Genomic DNA, 19,335 nt, shown 5'->3' with positions numbered 1-19,335 from the left:
TGTTGACACGACAATTTTCTGTTGTTTTTTTATACCCGTTGGTTCTTAATTAGAATTTATAATTCTTCTAGTTTCTTTTTACAAAAGCTGGAACTCTTAATCTGCTTTTTGAAACTTACTATAGTTGCCTCAGTTATCTCAAGGTGAGTACTACAAAGTTCTTATAGAGAAGGTATTCATTATTAATGTGTGTGTGTGTGCGCGTACATGTATTTCCTACTAAGAGTAAACATTTATTATTATTTACTATGCTAGATGATGGGAATACAAAGAACCTTAAAATATACCTCTGCCCTTTAGGAGCTTATAAATCAAGTAAGAAATTATATTATTGTAATTCTGAAAGGATTCTGAGAACACTGCCCCAAGATATGAATGACAGTTTTGTTCCTCCCCGAAGACTTTAAATACTTTCCACTTCATCTTCTTTTTATTTATTTATTTATTTGAAAATTTATTTTAAGGACTTTGTTCTCTTCAAGATTTTTTTCCACTTTAACAGTACAAAAGTCTTTTATGTTTTTTCATTTATCATGCCATGAATTCATAGGGAATGGGCTCCCACAGCTCAGGCTCCTTTCCATTGGTTCTCACAGTGTGCCTCTCTGGGTGGAACAGGCTGGCGCTTCAGCTGAACCCAGGCTCCTTTCTCTGTGGCTCCCTTCTTCTGATCATTTTTCTTTACATGTTTCAGAAAGCTATCTCGGCTCTTCACATGCTTAATATGTACATTAATTCTCTTGGCAAGAATCTTGCCCTTAACTCGTTTGTCTACAAGGATGCCCACCACATGCTGGGTGACACTGCAGACTCTTCCAGTTTTGCCATGGGAACATTTGTGGGGCATTCATTCTCGAACAGTTCCCATTCCTTTGATGTCTACATCACCTTTCTTGTAGATTCACATGTATGTGGCCAAAGAAACAACTCCATGTTTTCTAAAAGGCCCAGAGAACATATAGTGGGTGCCTCTCTTTCTCTTTGTGTTAGTCATTTTGGGGAATTACTGAAAGATGGTTATTTCAGCCAAAAAGAAGCTTGTTCTCTTCAAGTTTACGTATGTGAGAATATGTAATAGGAGATGGAGAAGGACAATGAGGAGAAAAGGTGAGAGGGAAGGAAGGAGGTTCTCTGGGCATGTGCTCTATTCTTCTGTACCGTAAATAAAAGTAAGCAAAATTTAAAAACATAGTATTTTAACTTTTTAGTGTGTGCTTACAACTTCATCCAATTCTATTTTATTTTTTAAAATTTTTAAATATGTTTTATTGATGTCAGAGAGAGGAAAGGAGAGGGAGATATAGAAACATCAATGATGATGTTAATCGTTAATTGGCTGCCTCTTGCATTCCTCCTATTGCAGAGCAAGCCCACAACCCAGGCATATGACTTGACCAGAATCGAACAGTGACCTCCTGGTTCATGGGTCGATGCTCAACCACTGAGAAACATCAGCTGGGCCTATTTTATTTTCATAAGATTGCATTCTAATGTTTGAGAAACTGGATCAGGGTGTGTCCACATGCCTACTAGGCTTCTCCATCCTTCAGCTTTCAAAGAACATTTCACCTACCTTATAAATTTGATCTAACAATAGTCCTGAGTCTGCTTGTCATAAAACAGGGAAGAACAGTAGAATGAACCATGTTTGAGAGCAAAAAACATTAACCTGGTTGGTTGAGTTTGAATCTCTGCTCAGCCATTTGCCAACTGTGTGACTTCTGTTTAACCTCATTGATCTGTTAAATATGAATGATAGTTCCCACTGGTAGAGTTTTGTGCCTGGCCTCTTACTTTCCAAATGTTGGTTCATTTTTTCTTCCTCTAAATTTATTTTTTCCCCCCTAGAGATCAGGACCTCCAAAGACAGTTTGTTTGTTTGTTTATATTTTTATTATTCATGATTATTCATGACACAGACAATATTTTCAGGTCTGTAATTATTTGCCTGCATATTGGCTTGGCCTTGCCCTAGAGAAGGCAAACATGAATTGCATCTGGCTATGTACTAGACTGCTAGAGCGGTGTTCTTTTCTCTCTCATGAAACAAAGTCCCAGGGAACATCTTATCTTGTGCAAAATATATTTTAATAGCACATCAAAACACCCTAGATAGAATAATCTCCCAAAGGCAGAAAAACAAGGACCTGAAAGCTATTGTATGGCATGTGTGTAGCTGCACAGATTCTAATCTGGTAAGAGTTCAAATGCAACAATTAATGTTACACCTCACTTCATTCAGATTAGGCTAAAGCTTATCTACCTCAGGCAACAATAATTGGGACTCAATAAAAGATATTGGAGCAGATGGAGGTATTACAGGTCCCAATTAAACTCTTCTTTATTGAACTTTATATTCTTTCATGATTTATTGAACTGCCTTCAGCTCTCCAACTGTTGTTTTTGTTTAGCACAACACTGTAACTTTGGTAACTTTATAGGGCAGAGAAGGGCTTTGTTTAAATAGAATCCCATCTGACTTTGATAAGATAGTTTTAGAAATAGGACATATGCTTTTGTAGCTGGAACAAAAAGAGAAGGAGGCAACTAATGTTTATGGAACATTGGGAATAATGGTAGGCATTTTTAAATAAATCTACTCTGGGGAAGTACTTTGTATGTATTTCTGCATTTAAGCCTCATAACCATACTCTCAGGAAGAGGGTGTTTCTTATCTGCTCAACAATTTGTTGATGAGAAACTGAGGGATGTTTGAATCAGCCAGTAGATGTGAAAAAGCAGAAAGAATTGCCTTGCTGCTCAAAAATCAAGGGAAAGTTTGGAGAGATTTTATCAATGAGAATGTTATAAATAAAAACATCTTGCTTTATTAAAAGAGAAATGTAACACATACCCTATATAATACAAGGGTAATATGTAAATTGACCCTAATAGCAGAATGACCGGGAATGACACAGAAGCTGCCCCCTGGTAGTCAATGCACTTCCACAAGGGGAGCTCCACTCAGCCACAAGCCAGGCCAAAGGCTGTGAATGCAGCGGGGTGCAGGAGCCTCTCCCGCCTCCTCAGCAGCACTAAGGATGTCAGACTGCAGCTTAGGCCCGCTCCTACAGTGAGCGGACATTCCCCTGAGGGCTCCAGGGCTGCCAGAGGGATGTCTGACTGCCAACTTAGACCCAATCCCCAGGGAGCAGGCCTAAGCCAGCAGGTGGACATCCCGCTGTGGGGTCCCCGACTGCGAGAGGGTGCAGGCCAGGCTGAGGGACCCCCCGAGTGCATAAATTTTCATGCACCAGGCCTCTAGTATATGTCTATATAAACCAAAAGACTAAATCTTTTAAAAATTCTAGGTGCCCCTTTTGTATTTGAGTAATGTAACTATGTGAAGAACGTAATAAATATGCATGTAGATATCACAACTTCAGACCCTGTGTTAGGTAGTGATAGTTAAGTGGTGGAAGAGACAGGCTCCTTCTCTGCTTTATAGACAAAATGAATTCAGATGTTCATGTGACTTTGGTTAATGCTTACTCATTGTTTATGAGGGAAAGGAAGCTTTGTCTGCTTGGCTAGTTTGAGTTGATGAACAGGGCAGAAAGAATGCACTTCTATGGGGAGTACAAAATAATTCTAAAAAGAAAGTGGGGAAAAGGCAGGTCTTAGCTCATCTATTAAATTATTCTCCTTGAAAAGGAATACAGAATGTAGTTAGGGATGGTCCAGGTGTTTTTAGCAAATCCTTAAGAGGGGGAGGCGTTGGTGTCTAAAAGTGTTTAAGATTCTTCAGAAAGTGGAACTTTTTTCCTATGTAACTATTTTCTCCCAAGAAATCAATGTTCTTCATGGAGTTTTAATGAGGCAGTCTAGCTACCAGTAAGTAACACTAACAACATATTTTTATTGACCCCATGACCAGGGGACACTTAATTGTCTTAAAAACAGGATATTTGAAATGACACTAATACAAAGATCCAACAATTTTGTATTGGGACATGAATTCTCCAAATACCATACTTTGAATTAAGCCAGAAAAACTTTATTGTTAATATGTAATGTTAATGTCTTATGGAATGTTGATGTAATGTTAGAGGTAATGTTGATGTCTTATCTTTTGTTTACAGAACTTACTAGTAAAAATAGTTGGCTATATTTTCAAGATGGAGTGTAAGTTATAATCTCAAGAGTAAACATGACATGAGATGAGAGTTCATTATAAAGTTTGATATGGAAATGAATTGACAGTCTAATAGAACCATAAAAAACAAGCAGGAAAAGAGTAACAAAGGAAAAATAAAATCAGGCTTTAGTCAGCACATTTAGACAAAATATGAAGCAATATTCAAAAAAATTATGAAACTGTTGAGTTCATCTAATGAATAGGAATGTTGGAAAGGCTAAAATATCACAAAAATGATCAAAGGATCAGAAAAGAGAAGCTAGAGAGAAAACTTAAATTAGAAATGTAACTAGGGCAAACACCTCATTACCACATGACTCATAACAGATTTGAATAAAACACAGTCACATGACTCCCTAAAGAAAACATCAAAGTAAAATTATAAAATGCTTAGCCTATAAAGTGGTAGTTCTATTCCCTAAATTAGTATTTAAAATTGGACTTGGAAAGAGCAAGATGAGAGCAGACTAAATAATTCTTTATATGGTGAACCAAAAAATTGTAAAACAAATGTAAGAAAATGAATGATTTTGAAATAGTGGCAGTGAACTGGTCTAAAATGTAGGAAACTGAATTATAATTTCAGTTCTTTGTAGCACACTGTATATATCCTAAAACATGTGTGTGATTCCTCATCTATACGTGGGATTATACTTGATTGATTGATTTAATAGAGTATTAGTGGATAGGTTAACCTGCTTTCAGGAAAGAGCTTTGAAAAATTAAATTTACAAAATGTACTGTCTGCATAGAAAATAGTCAAATGACAGAATGGATCAGAGAAGATGAGTATAGGAGGAAATTATTTCAGTCTTGACTCTAGAAAGTTGAGATAAAATTACCTCATTACTCAGAGATCAGAATTTCTGACTTTTTAGGTTTAGAGAAATACTATATCGATTCAGTGGCTTGAACTCTAATCTAGGTTTCAGGAATGAAAGGATTCCAAATGAATTTATTATGCTACCTTGGCTATCTTATATAATAGTTTGTAGACATTCCCTTCCCCTTTATCTATTTCCAAAAATCTATGGAGTGAGGACTAGGAACCAAATACAATCTATTCAAGAAGTGAAAATGTGCAGTTCTCTATTATTGCTGTTAAAAGAATCCATGGATTGTGAAAGGATTTATCTATCTGCAGTACAACTTTTCATTTGAAAATGTCTTACCGATTTATTTCTTTGGATCATCAGAAAGCACACAATTTAAAATATAAAATAATGAAAAATTTTTTTAGGAATATGGAAGTTTAATATAATAAAATATATCAACATCATTAAAATACTAGGGGCCCGGTGCACAAAATTTGTGCACGGGGGTGGGTGTGGAGAAGGGTCCCTCAGCCCAACCTACACCCTGTCCAATCTGGGAGTTTCTGTCTGTCTTTGCAATCATATGAGCGAATTGTCTGACACCCCAACCAAGTTTGGTTTGGTGCTCACAGAATAATAGAGGTCTTTTTTTTTTTTCCTTTCCTCCATTGGTGGAGATTTCCTAGAAGTTGCAGGATATCTTCCTTTTAATTTTTCCTTGACACTCTGACTTTACTTACGTCTCTCACCTTTGCTTTCCCTCCATCCCCCACTGCAACAGTAACTTGCTCCCGGCTCACTTTGCTCTAGTGTCTAGGACAGGGGTGGGCAGCCCCTGGCACACGTGCCAAAGGTGGCACACCAGTAACTTTTGCTGGCACACAAAACCCTCTCTTATAATCTTCCATTTACAATTTTTTTCTTAATATCGACTTTTTTATTTTTCAGATAAATTCAGTGTAGGTGCATCTTAGATAAATAAATAATTTTACATAACAAGTTATCTTAAAGACCATAGACATGGTGGGGGAAAGGGGGTAATGTGGGGATAAGGACACATATGTAATATCTTAAACAATAAAAAATATATATATTTATATAAAAAAAAGACCATAGACATGGCTGATTTTGAAATGCAGTTGATTGAATTTCAGAGTAGCTCAATTTGGAAGCAGAAATTTATTGACCTTAGAGTTGACTTGGAAAACATTGAAAAAAAGTGATTAGAGACAGGAGTACCAGAGAGAAGTGTCGAAAACAAACTATTGAGGACTTGGAATGCCATTCCAGAAAATTTTTTCTGTTTAAAAAACTTTGCGACAGCGTTACTCTCCATGTTTTCATCCACATACGCTTGTGAATCTTTGTTCTCAGTGATGAATTTTGTTAAGTCTCGTAATAGGAGTAGCCTGATGGATGAAAGTAGTAGCTCATGCATATCTCTGAAGGTCACGAAATATAAACCTGATGTAAAATCTCTGTCATCAGTGATGCAGCAGCAAAAGTCCCACTGATAATATCAAACGGAGTCATAAAGTTTTCTGTCGGACTATCAGTGTACATGTATACATTAAAAAATAAATGTATTTTTCCTCATATACTGTGTTTTTGTCACTCGAATGAATTTTATTATTTCTTCAAGGTTCTTCACATACGTACATCTTAAGAAATATCAAGTAGGCGTAACATGTTCTCAAAAAATTAGGGTTGGCACACAGAAGAATTTTGAGTCAGAGATTTTGCTGGTTTTGGCATGCACTCACAAAAAGGTTGCCCACCCCTGGTCTAGGAGATTGCACAATGTGTCTGCCACCAGAACTATGATTCCCAGAATTCCTGGTGCTCCCTGCGCTCTTGGTTTCTGCTTCTGGTCCAGGGGCTGCAGAAACCAAAAAGACTGGGAACTTCATCTGCCCCCAGGCCTGGCTGACAGGACCAGATACTCCAGTGGCTTCTCTGGGACCCTGGCCGCTTGGTATCTGTGTGCGTGCGTGCTGCCTACAGGCCCGCTCTCTTTGTCAGTTTAATTTGCATACTCACTCCCGATTGGCTTAGGCATCACGGAAGGATGGTCAATTTACATATTTGTCTATTATTAGTATAGACTAAGAGGCCCAGTGCACAAAAATTTGTGCACTCGGGGGGGTCCCTCAGCCCGGCCTCTGCCCTCTCGCAGTCTGGGACCCCTTGGGAGATAATGACCGGCGTGCTTAGGCCCGCTCCCAGGTGGCAGAGGGCAAGCCCAATCCCTAGGTGCAGCCCCTGGTTGGGCTCAGAGCAGGGCCGATCAGGGGGTTGGGGCACCACCACTGTCACACTCAGAGCAGGGCCGATGGGGAGGTTATGCCTCTACCCCATCACACACAGAGCCGGGCACGTGGGGGGGGGGGGGTTGGGGCACCACACCCTGTCACACAGAGAGCAGGATCGATTAGGGGGTTGGGGCACCGCAGCCTGTCACACACAGAGCCGCAGGGTGATCAGGGGGTTGGGGGAGCTCCCCGCTATCAGGCACAGAGCAGGGCCGATAGGGAGGTTGTGGCTTCGCCCTCTGTCACACACAGAGCCGTAGGGCAATCAGGGGGTTTGGGCGCTGCCCCCTGCCATGCTGATTCCGATGCCGGGAGGCCTCGCGGCTCCGCTGATCCCTGTGCTGGGAGGCATATTACCCTTTTACTATATAGGATAGAGGCCTGGTGCATGGGTGAGGGCAAGCTGGTTTGCCCTGAAGGGTGTCCTGGATCAGGGTGGGGGTCCCCACTGGGGTGCCTGGCCAACCTGGGTGAGTGGATGATGGCTGTTTGCAGCTGGTCACACACCCTTCAGTGTGTGGGTCCCCACTGGGGTGCCTGGCCAGTCTGGGTGAGGGGTTGAGGGCTGTTTTCAGGCTGGGACTGAAGCTCCCAACTGCTCCTTTTTTTCTTCTTTTTTTTATTCTGGGCCAGCTTTAGCGCTGAGGCTTGGCTCCAGCTCTTAGGCCTCCGCTGCTGAAAGCAGGTTTCTGGCCTTTGTTTACCTTCTGTAGTTGAAACAATGTTGCGATCCTGCTTGCTGAAGCCCGGAGACTAAAGCAGGTTTCTGGGGTTTTGTTTAGCTTCTATATTTGTAACATAATTGCTTAGAGTTGCAGCTCAGAGGCCAGCAGTGGCAGGCGGAGAACGTTGGAGTTCTCCATCACTGAAGCAAGCAAGCCTCATGTTCGCTTCCAGCTGCCTGGCTGCCGGCCGCCATCTTGTCTAGCAGTTAATTTGCATATCACCCTGATTAGCCAATGGGAAGGGTAGCGGTCGTATGCTAATTATCATGTTTCTCTTTTATTAGATAGGATATCAGAGTGAGTAATGGAATTTATATATTTTAAATTTATGTATGTGTGTGATTGTGTGTGTATGGCGTATCCACATTTAACTTCTTAGAAAGTTTTAGGACTATATCCACTTCAGGGAGGGATTAAAAATGCTAAAAAGGGAAGTAAAAAAAAAGGAAATTAACACTTGGCTTCTGATACTACAAATAGAAGTTTACAGAAGATAATAGACTTGTAGCCAAGCATTAAAAGTGATGAAGAGATGTTGAAATTGCTGGTGTGAAGCAGAAGTCTGGGAACAAGACGGAGTGATCACTATAGGTAAGGACTTTGAAACTGGGTAAAAATGGTGGTACTGTGCATTCTGTACTAGCATGTAACCCCCAGAGCCTGTTGCAGCCATTTGTCCATCAGCAATCACCAATCTGGGGAGCAGACCTCTTTACATATTTTGCACAAGAGGCCATGGAGAGCCAGGTGACAGCTTGCAGATCTGAGAAATGAATCTCTTCATTTCTCATGTGTCACCCACTTCCGTGAGGACAAGGTTGGTCCCCCTCACACACCCATATACACTTGAGGGGAGTATGGGGAAAATCTGAAAGAGTGAGCATTTATCTTAAAAACTAAATTACATGAAGAGGCACATTTTAAAAAGCCCTAATATGGAGTTTAACTTTGAAAAGACTGAATAAGGCTTGTTGAAACCAGAAGAGATAGAAACATTAAAACTGGCCAGTTGAAAAAAAAAAAAACTTCCATCCAGCATGGTTAGAGGTTGTGAAAATGATAACTGCAGTTTTAAAGAATTAAGCAGCTCTTTTCTTTGTGCAGCTGAATCATACTGTGAGTAAACATTCAAACCCTGCTCTTAGTATGAACTCATAGAATTTAGAAAAAAAAGGAGTTTGAGAATTAAAATGTTATTTTTCTCTTAGGGGAAACTGATAATCATTTCAACTGATACAAATTACTTGGAGAGTAGATTATTTTGGATTTAATAAGACTGTAGCCATTTTAGATCAGTGGATAAAGCATCAGCCCATGGACTGAAGAGTCCCAGGTTCGATTCCGGTCAAGGGACACATGCCTTGGTTGCAGGTTTCCCAGCCCTGGTCAGGGTGCATTCAGGAGGCAACCAATCAATGTGTCTCTCTCACATTGATGTTTCTCTCTGTCTCTTCCTCTCCCTTCCACTCCTTTAAATGAAAGTCAATGAAAAAATATCCTTGGGTGAAGATTAACAAAAAAGAAAAGAAAAGCTAATAAAATTTCACGATTGCCCCAATGAAATTACTTTGATTACCCAACTTTAATGTCACAGAATCCTACTTGAAAGAGGAAGCCCTAGTCTGGAGAATTCATTAGCATTATCTACATATGTCACTTCTAGAAGTCAATGCATTTCTTTGAGCCTCAGTTTCTTCACCCATAAAATCGGTAACACTGACCTCAGGGAGTTATGATTAATCTCATATATAATTGTGCCCATGACTTGCGGTAGGCCCTAGCCAAATCCTGCCTGCTGCCTCTTTTGTATATGAAGTTTTATTGGGAAATGGCCTTGCCCATCTGTTTACTCAAGCCTTTTCACACTGCAAAGGCAGAGCTGACTATCTGCCTGACAGACTAGCTTTGTGAGCAGGCGCTATTGTTTTATATCATGTTTATCCATTGGCTCAGAGTGCATGCTCACGCAGTTGCATTTTGGTATACAATTATTTTGTGAAAACGGCCTTCATTCTGGAGAAAACTATTTTTTTGACTCAAAAGTAACTTAACCAATTGGTGTCAGGTTTATAAAGCAGCCTATTCAGAATTTGGTTACATTTTCTCCCCTTGCCAAGCCTGATCTCCCCCACTGAGTTGATACAGTTAAACTTCTGAATCTACAATCTAAGGACCCCTGTTCCCCTGACGCCGTAATGCCTCCCACCATTGTCATTGAGACAGGAGCTGCTACTTCACTCAACTAGTCTGCAGATTTTCAGTTCCTTATGTGAACATGAAATTAAAAAAATAAACGAGTTTTGAGAAAGACACAGCATATCTGCTTTGATATTTTTTCCCTTTTCTTCAATGTCTATCCTCATGACTGTCTCCTGCTGCAGGGCAAAAGCTAGTGAGAAAACAGATGGCTGTTCTGTGAAAGAGAACCTTGGGTGGATTGGGAGAAGTGCTAGGATTGTGAATAAATTTCGCATAACTGGTTTATTATTAAATAAAGTCTGATATTAAAAAATCAGTGATAGGACACCCAGCAATGGGAATGTAACATACATGGGCTAATTATGTCACTCTTAAGGTGTAAAGTTAATTGTTAACAGCTAACCACCTGTTATGTGTGGGTTTTTTTTTTTGTGTGTGTGTGTGTGTGTGTGTGTGTGTTTTAAAGAGGCTTCAGCTCCCTTCTGGAAATACAGCATTTTTCAAATGGAGCTGTAATTTTGCCGTATGCTGATGAAACCTCAAAAGGTAATTATGTTAGCCTGAGAAAACTATGATAGGAAAATAAGAAGAAAAAAAAAACATGCTGTGGATTTTCAGCTACAATCAGCAGACAATTTTAATTTTGGAGGTGAATGTCTGTGCTTGGGCAGAGTTTTTAAATCTTTCCCTCCCTACCAACTGTTCCTCTCATTTGCCTGACAAACTCAGTTTTCTCTCTCCCTCTTTTCTCTATTCCTTCTTTTCATTCTCTCTGAGCTTCCCTCTGCTTCTCGCCCCTCCCACAGCCACAAATGCTCTTTACTGGCCTTTTCTCTGGCCACAAATGCTCTGAACATAATTTAGAATAGGATAGGAACCCGTGCTCTTTCCACAGTGAAAAAAAAGCAAAGGGTTTTCTTAGTGATCCACCTTTGCTTTTCACTCATTAAATAAGTATTGAACAGTCCCTGCAAATCCCGTTCAAGAAATTTGTTCTACGTTATACTCCCACGAGGATGCAAAGTTCTGTTATAAAATCCACTGCAGCATGGGGATGGAGAAAAGAGAAGCTGAGCCCAGCAGAGAGCTGAAACAAAAGGAACAATGGGCACCAGAGAGGCAGGAGCTGGGACCTTCAGGAACGTGGTCTGAGAGAAAGGCCAGCAGGAGGTATCCTTCCCCACCACCCCTCCCCACCCACTTTGTGGTTCCCAGAGGGCTGTGTGCCAGGTGGGCACCCTGCCCAGCAGTGGTGACAGGTATATGAGCAGGGCCAGATGCATCCTGGGAACCTCCCACTGTGTGGATTCTAAAGTTCTAGCCCATCCAAGATTAGCCAGTACCCTATCTAATCAAAATCATTAAATCCAGGGAAGAGAACCTTCAGCATTGCAAAATAGTAATGCCGAAAAATCAACCCCTAAAACCACAGAATAAAAATGGGTCGCTTTATAGCATCCACTTCCTACTTATTTTATCAGTAAAAAGTGAATCTTGTTTTTTTCATTTTATACCAGTAATAGGGATTAGTGAACACACTACTTCCAGGAGTCATCTTAGATTGTCCATATTCCAGGCTAGCATATCATAAAACATCTGTTGATTTGAAATGTTTATTGAAAAATTGAAGGGACTATAACTAATTGCAGTATAAAGAAAACATGCTAATGCATAGATAGACTAATATATTCCTTTCTGAAGCATCAGTTAAAGATGATTTAGAAACTTCAGGTTTATCAAGGTACAGAAACTACTTTACTTACACTATCATCCAACCTATTTTAGGAAATTAGATTTAAATATATATATATATATATATATATATATATATATATATATATATATATATATATGAGAAGATAGATAGAGAGAGAAAGAGAGAGAGAGAGAGAGAGAGAGAGAGAGAGAGAGAGAGAGATCTGTTGCCTCCTGCATGCACTCCCACCTATTACTTAATTTAGAATAGAAAAAAATCCTGACAATTAGCTGTAAGAACTATGAGGACAAAATTGGTCATTAAGTAGTTAAAAAATTTCTTGGCAATCCCCCCTCTTAAAATTTGAAATCCTTTTTAAACATGAGCATTTAGCACTCAGGACAGGCAAATGTCTTTTTTATAAGAGGGGATTTAGACACAGAGAGACATCAGTATAGGTGTGCAGAGAAAAGACCATGAGGACACAACAAGCAGGTAGCCATCTGCAAGCCAGGAGAGAGGCCTTAGGAGGAACCAAACCTGCTGACACCTTACTCTTGGACTTCTAGTCTACAGAACTGTGAAAATATGCAGCTGAGCCTTGAACAACACAGGTTTGAACTGTGCAGGTCCAATTATATAAGGATTTTTCTCAATAAAATACCTGTACTGTTTCAATCCATGGTTGGGAGGCCACAGATGCAGAGGGCCAACTGTATGCATTGATCTATACAATTTTTATAGGGACTTGAGTGTTTATGAAGTTTGGTATCTGCTGGGGGTCTTGGAACCAATTCCTGGCAGATATTGAGGAACAACTTAAGTTTTGGGGGAGAGTCAAAAGTTATACACAGATTTTTGACTGTGCAGGGGGTCGGTGCCCCCTAACCTCTGTGTTCTTCAAGGGTCCAATTGTACATTTCTGTTCACCAATCTTCATATTTTGTTATGGCAGCTTGAGCAAACTAATATAGTGTATCACAGACTGTATACACCATAAACTATACATTTTATTGTTTTAACTCAGAATTAGAACTATAGAGAATCCCATATTATTTTGCTGATGAGGCATTAGAAATGAGCCCAAAGTATCCTAGAATAATACTGGGTACATCTGAGGCTACTTTTCATTGGCATTGTATGAATGAAAGATGCCAGAGAGAAAGAGGAGAGAATTAGGCTGCCAAAGGTATTTATTGTAATACACTTAGTAGGGCAGGTTATGGGGCATGATGAGTCCTAAATTATTCAGCCTGGAGGAGAGAAATAAGTTAGGAACAGGCAGTGCCCTGTAGGAGTAGGAAAACCCAGTCAGCTGGAGGGTTTGCCTGTGAGGATATGGCAGGAATTTGATTCAGGATCCAAGTTGATGTAGCCAATTTGTTCTCCATATAGGCTTGAACCGATATCCGGAAATTCAGGTCTGTTTCCCTGCCGCAGTGCTACTCTGAGACAGGTGGATGGAACTGTGTGGTTCCAGGAGTGTGGAAGTTCCTCTGGGTTGAAGCAGGATTCTAGCCAGATGTTGGTAGAAGGTCCAAGGGGACTCTGGATTCTTTTAGACCCCCGTTGTAATTATTGCAGTTGAGAAGTCAGGTCCAATCGTAGTCAGAAAGTGGGGGTGTAAATCAGGGCTTGAGACAGTTTCTGATTCCCATGGGAGGAATGCAGGAGGTTGAGGTTGAGAAAGCAATAACTCAGTAGGCACAAAAGCATCTTGAAACTCACACCTGTCACAGGGCTGAGAGTTATTACAGATCCTAATTCAAAATTATTAGTCCAGTTTGTCATTTCATTCAGGCCCGGAAAGGGTAGTGTGAGAAGCAATAGAGACAATAAGAAATGACATCCATGGTGAAATTATAAGAAATGTTTTGAATGGTGCTGACAATTCAAAAGATCCTGGAAGCACAAGCATAGCAGATAATTTTCTGGAGGGCAAGAGAAGCAGTTCAGGGATGATTACTTCAGTCTTTAATTTATTAATTTATTCTTCAAAAAGTTAGCAGTGTTCTGTTGCCCTGAAGGATGGACAGCTCAACATTATTCACTTCAATTTCACAAGAAAAATGAAAATGAGCAAAAAGCAAGCTAACTAATTACTTTGTATAGAAAGCAAGACTGAGTATGTCTTTGAATCTCTATGCCTTACTCTCTATATTCCATATTATACTCCACAGCAGGAGCAGCTATGGTGTCCATAATTGAGATTATAATGATAATTTTAGGTAATTGATAAAATTTGGAAATTTGGTTATATTGTAATTAAGTCAGAGAAATGTTGCTAGGTAATGTGTTGCTTTAAAAGGCTACACTAATATTGTAAACATTTTTGAAAATTTAGTTCATAAAGTTGTATCTTCAAGCCTATATTATATAATATCATATCTCATTCACATTTTGCAACTGTAAAATTCTTTGTGATAACTAAATTATAACGGCATTTCCATAGAGGCACCAAAATAAAATATTTAGTATATGTAACATATATGATATTATACATGTGAGTGTTAATATTTACACCTAGATATATCTATTGTATGATTATTCTGAGAGGTATGGATTTTTTTGCTTATCATGATAATTATCATTAGTGGGTATTTACTAGTTGTCAGACAGTGTACTAAATGACTTTAGAAACATTAATTATTTTAATACACAGGGAAGTTCTATGTAGGAAATATTCTCATCCTGATTTCATGGAGGAGAAAAGTGAAAGTAAGGATCCTAAAGTTAACAAATGGTGAAACTGCCTGGAGCCCTAGATTTGGGAGGTGGTTAAGCTGGAATTCAGACCTGAGTCTACCTTGGTGAGCACTTGTACAGTTATTGACACAAGAGCCAGTTGGCTTTACATGGAGGAAAGAACACTGTTTTGTTGACACCATCCTCGACAGTGCTGGAAGCATCTGTGTCTCTAATTTCAGTATGGCTGGGCAAGACTAAGGAGCTCTTTTAATATAAAACTCACAGGTGAAGAATTCTTTAAATTCCACAGGTGGATACCATAGTATCTATATAAAGCACAGCAATTTATTACATTTCATAACACTTTTTATTTTTTTACTTTTGGATGCATTTTTTCCTAATACTTTTTAAATTTTGTATAATTCAACAGCAGGTAGTATGATAGAAAGAAGAGCATTTCACTCTAGGCAATGGTGTTTATTTCTCCCTACCTCAGTTTGTCCATCCATAAAAAAGGGACTACATTTTCAGGTTTCTTTTATCCTTGAAAGTATTATTACAGGCTTCTAACTCATTTCTAGTCAAATTATATTGATTGGAAATGATGCAAGAGAGAAGAAATTAGCATTCATTGAGTTGTTTTCTGTATCCAGAGGAGCGTAAACACACACACACACACACACACACACACACACACACACACACACACACACTTTTTTTTCATGTATTTAGTTACCTAAGATAATATATGTCGTAATATAGCATAGCATGTGATATTCTATATATTTTAGAGATAAAACACACTAAGACTCAGACATCATTCAACTTCTAAAGATCCCAATCATAAGATATGAACTTGGTATTTAAAAGCAGGCCTGTTGAACTTCAAAGCACATTTGTTTAATGACTAATCTTCAGTTTATTTGGAAGAGCAACTTGTTTAGAACACACTGTGTATTAGTTAGGTTAGGCAAGGATGTGCTATGTAACAAATTAGGGCATGAAATAGCAGTGGCTTAATATGGAAATGTTTTCTTTCTTACTCATGTGAATTTAGCAGCAGGTCTTAAATGGTTTTGGAAGAAGAGAGTGGGTAGAGGACTTATACCCTCTTTTAACTTCTTCTGACTGGAAGTTACACTTATTAGTTCCATTTACATCCCACTAGGCGGGCTAATCCTATTGCCCTGATGTAATAGTAATAGCAAGAGCAATTTGAAAATGTGACCTTATTATATTTTTAGGAGAAAAACAAAATGGGATTTCATGAACCCATCACTTGTTTCTGCCTGTGCTGAATATCTACTGCTGATCATGGTGCAGGTCACTGAAGGGCTGCTGCATTATCTTTTATTATTATACTCATAGACAGAAAAAGGTGGAGGCCTGGGGTGGGGGCGGGGGCAGGCTATAAGAGGTCAATGGGAGAAAAGGGGACATGTGTAATACTTTCAGCGATAAAGATTTAATTTTTAAAAAGGGTAATGCAGAGCTGATGTCCTCCTTATAGTAGTAGTCTTTACTTAGAAATTTCCAGAGAACTGGAATAGAGTAGAACATCAGAGCTTTCCTCTTGATACAGGAGTCCCACAATAGCTGTGTTGTTTCTCATGTTCACCATGTCACCTCCGGTATCTACTGCAACGTACAGAGACATCTATATTTATTGCATAGATGTTGGAATGTGGCTGCGGACAACTAGTAGGTGAGTTGCTAATATTTCAGCACCCACTTGAAGAGCCTCATAATGAAGGTAAATATTTAGAAAGACACTGAAGCATTGAAACTGTCAGTTTTGTGGCCAACTACCTTCTCTTAATCTTAATTTATCTACATTAAAAAAGAATGAAGACTTCATCCACAATGGTTAAGGGATATCTGACCGAAGGCCTGACCTTTTTGCAGACACAGAATTCACAAATGTAGATGAACTCAGGCAATCAATGATGCCTGGGGCCCTTTAGCAGAGAAGGCTTAGAGGGAGCACTCTAGTCTTTGTATATCCTTGACTCAAGGGCCCCTTGCTGCTTGCCTGACAGCTCGGAGACATTTAGCGACTTTAGTGACTCAGCATGACCTAGACCTGTCTCACTCAACCTTACCAAGTAAAACATTCCCTTTTTAATGTCAACCTTTCAGAATCCCCAAAGATTCTAGTTTTATTTTTTGAATCAGTTGCTGAGGAACTATAAAACAATGTAGGAACTACAAACAATAAACTATAAAACAATAGTAATTTTATCAAAGTCAGTAGTTTAAAATGCACTTGTGCTTTATTAATTCCAACTACATATATTTGAAAAATAGCCAAATAAATACAAGACAGATGTATTCAGTCAATTGACTCTACTTTGTGTACTATGGACCTAAAACTTGGCAGGAACTCTGAGGTCCGTGGGTTGGGAAGCATTGAAGTTGGTTGTAGCAAGTGTCCCCACGGTGCTAAACGCAGTACTGGGCTTCCTGATAGTGCTTCATGTTACATGTGTGTACTTAGAACAGTTTTAGTTTTTTAAAAGAAACACCTGAATATGAATATTCCACATTTCTGTAGGAAGTAAGATGTGCAGAATGTGTACCTCTATAAGTGTGTTTGAATATTTACCCACTCATTTGCTGTCCTAGGCATTGTGAAAGCGGTGAACACTAATAATAAAAGCTAATATTTATAAAGTGGTTAATACACACTAAATATATTTTTGTTATTATGTATTTTAAAATGTGTTTAGCCTATTACTAACTCTATTTTACAAGTGAGGAAACTGAGAAGTAAAGAGGTTAAATATTGTTCCCCAAACTATAATTCTAATCCTCAAATCTGTATTCTTAATTATTATGGTATATTGCCTCTTAAAACAGTTACTAACCTCTGTCTCATGAAATTTATATTCCATTGTGTGAAAAAGAAAGTAAACAAGAAAAGAATTGTAAATGTATCCACAGACAGGTTCTGTGATAGAGTGAGTGCTATGCACCTGTTTTCTATAGGAGTGCTTAGGAAAGCCTACAGGACATTCTGTCCCATCCACCACATCCAGAGACATTGGGTCCATGCCAGAAGGTCCTTAATATATGGCCCTGTCCACAATTATTGAACCAATAAGACATGATAGTATTTTTATGGATTATCTTGTGAACCAAAAGTGTAAATAAACGTTATGAGCTATTTGAACCCAGGGATGTTTTCCAAGTATGAACTTTTATTTTTGAATTCTCACCCAATTACATTTTCATTGATTTATTTTAGAGAGAGAAGAAGATGAGAGAGAGAGAGAGAGAGAGAGAGAGAGAGAGAGAGAGAGAGAGAGAGAGAGAGACTGGTTGTCTGCCTCCTACACACACCCTGACAGGAGTGGTGATTGAACCTACAATCTAGGTATGTGCCCCAACCTGGAATTGCACCCTCGACCTTTAGGTGTATGTGACTTCGGGCCAACCAAGTGATCCACACTCACTAGGGTGAGTGTGGACATTTTTGACAGGATCAAACTTTAAGGACCTGTTGATGAGTACATTTTGGACAGCACCAAATGTTCACTAATCTTGAGAAAGCCTCATTGAGAAAATGGGGTTGGAATATTTGGGTAATTATATGTTCAATTTTTCTCTTCTAAACCAGCTCACCACAAAAGCCTGTCTTTCCTCTTTAGGGAACCAACTGAAAATACAGTGTCTATGAAGTTAAATTTTGTAGCATCTATAGAATGATTAGCTTGCTCCCTCAGACATATCTTTCCAACATAGTTCCATTCCATATTTGTCAGTTTGTATACATAGGTAATCTCTAGGCTAATCAAACTGCCACAGAGGCCCTATATTAAACATTCTTAGGGATTGTTTTTATTTTTTTAATATATTTTATTGATTTTTTACAAAGAGGAAGGGAAACGGATAGAGAGTTAGAAATATGGATGAGAGAGAAACATCCATCAGCTGCCTCCTGCACAACCCCTAACTGGAGATATGCCCGCAACCAAGGTACATGCCCTTGACCGGAATCGAACCTGGGACCTTTCAGTCTGCAGGCCGACGCTCTATCCACTGAGCCAAACCGGTTACAGCATAGGGATTGTTTTTAGTTTGTGATTTATTTCAGAGTTCTCTTATACTGGATCATTTGCTATTCTTTTGTTTCCACACACCACATCTTGCAAGAACTCTGAACATAAGTTAAACTAAGTTGAATCAAAGAAGATAATATCTACTGAATTTAAGTCATTGCATATCAGGTTGACCTGCCATCTCAACCCTGTTACCAAGAGCCTTATATTTTGAACTGCTTTCACCTTGTTCCAGCAACTGGAGGTTTGAACAGTAAGATTGTAAGTGTAAGGAATATTTCAAAGGCAGGCACTAGGCCTCCTGTTTCCTATGTCCTTGTTGTTTTGACTTAAGAGGTCTGCTTCTCAAATTTCTAGGACCAGCTGGTGGCTTGTTAATCTAGATGCATCCATAGCTACATGCTGTGTGTTCACATTAGCCATGAAATGCCTAAGTCTCTCTCTCTCTCTCTCACACACACACACACACACACCCTCTAACCTTTGTGAAGGAGATGGTGAAACATCCCTTCCCTAAGTAACTGGCCCCATTCATCTCCTCGCATATTAATTTTTGTGCCTGTCCTTTTATATGTTTTAGAAGACCCGAGACTGTTGTATTTGAAGAGCCCTTTCCTGGTTCATCTCTTCAGCTTTTCTGGCTCCTCATACATTTCCTACGTAATTCTATGCCTGTCTAGGGAGATCTAGCATGATCAAGC

The 19,335-nt window shown here is 39.2% G+C and overlaps 1 pseudogene; it reads right to left on the bottom strand.

Moving 5' to 3' along the window:
- Positions 1 to 531: 531 nt before the first annotated feature.
- On the bottom strand, positions 532 to 994 carry LOC118675200 (annotated as a pseudogene).
- Between the last annotated feature and the right edge of the window lie 18,341 nt (positions 995 to 19,335).

Source organism: Myotis myotis, unplaced genomic scaffold (genome assembly GCF_014108235.1).
Source record: "Myotis myotis isolate mMyoMyo1 unplaced genomic scaffold, mMyoMyo1.p scaffold_m19_p_2, whole genome shotgun sequence".
Lineage (NCBI taxonomy): Eukaryota > Metazoa > Chordata > Mammalia > Chiroptera > Vespertilionidae > Myotis > Myotis myotis.
The sequence above is the reverse complement of the archived record's forward strand: the minus strand, read 5'-3'. Positions and strand labels throughout refer to the sequence as shown.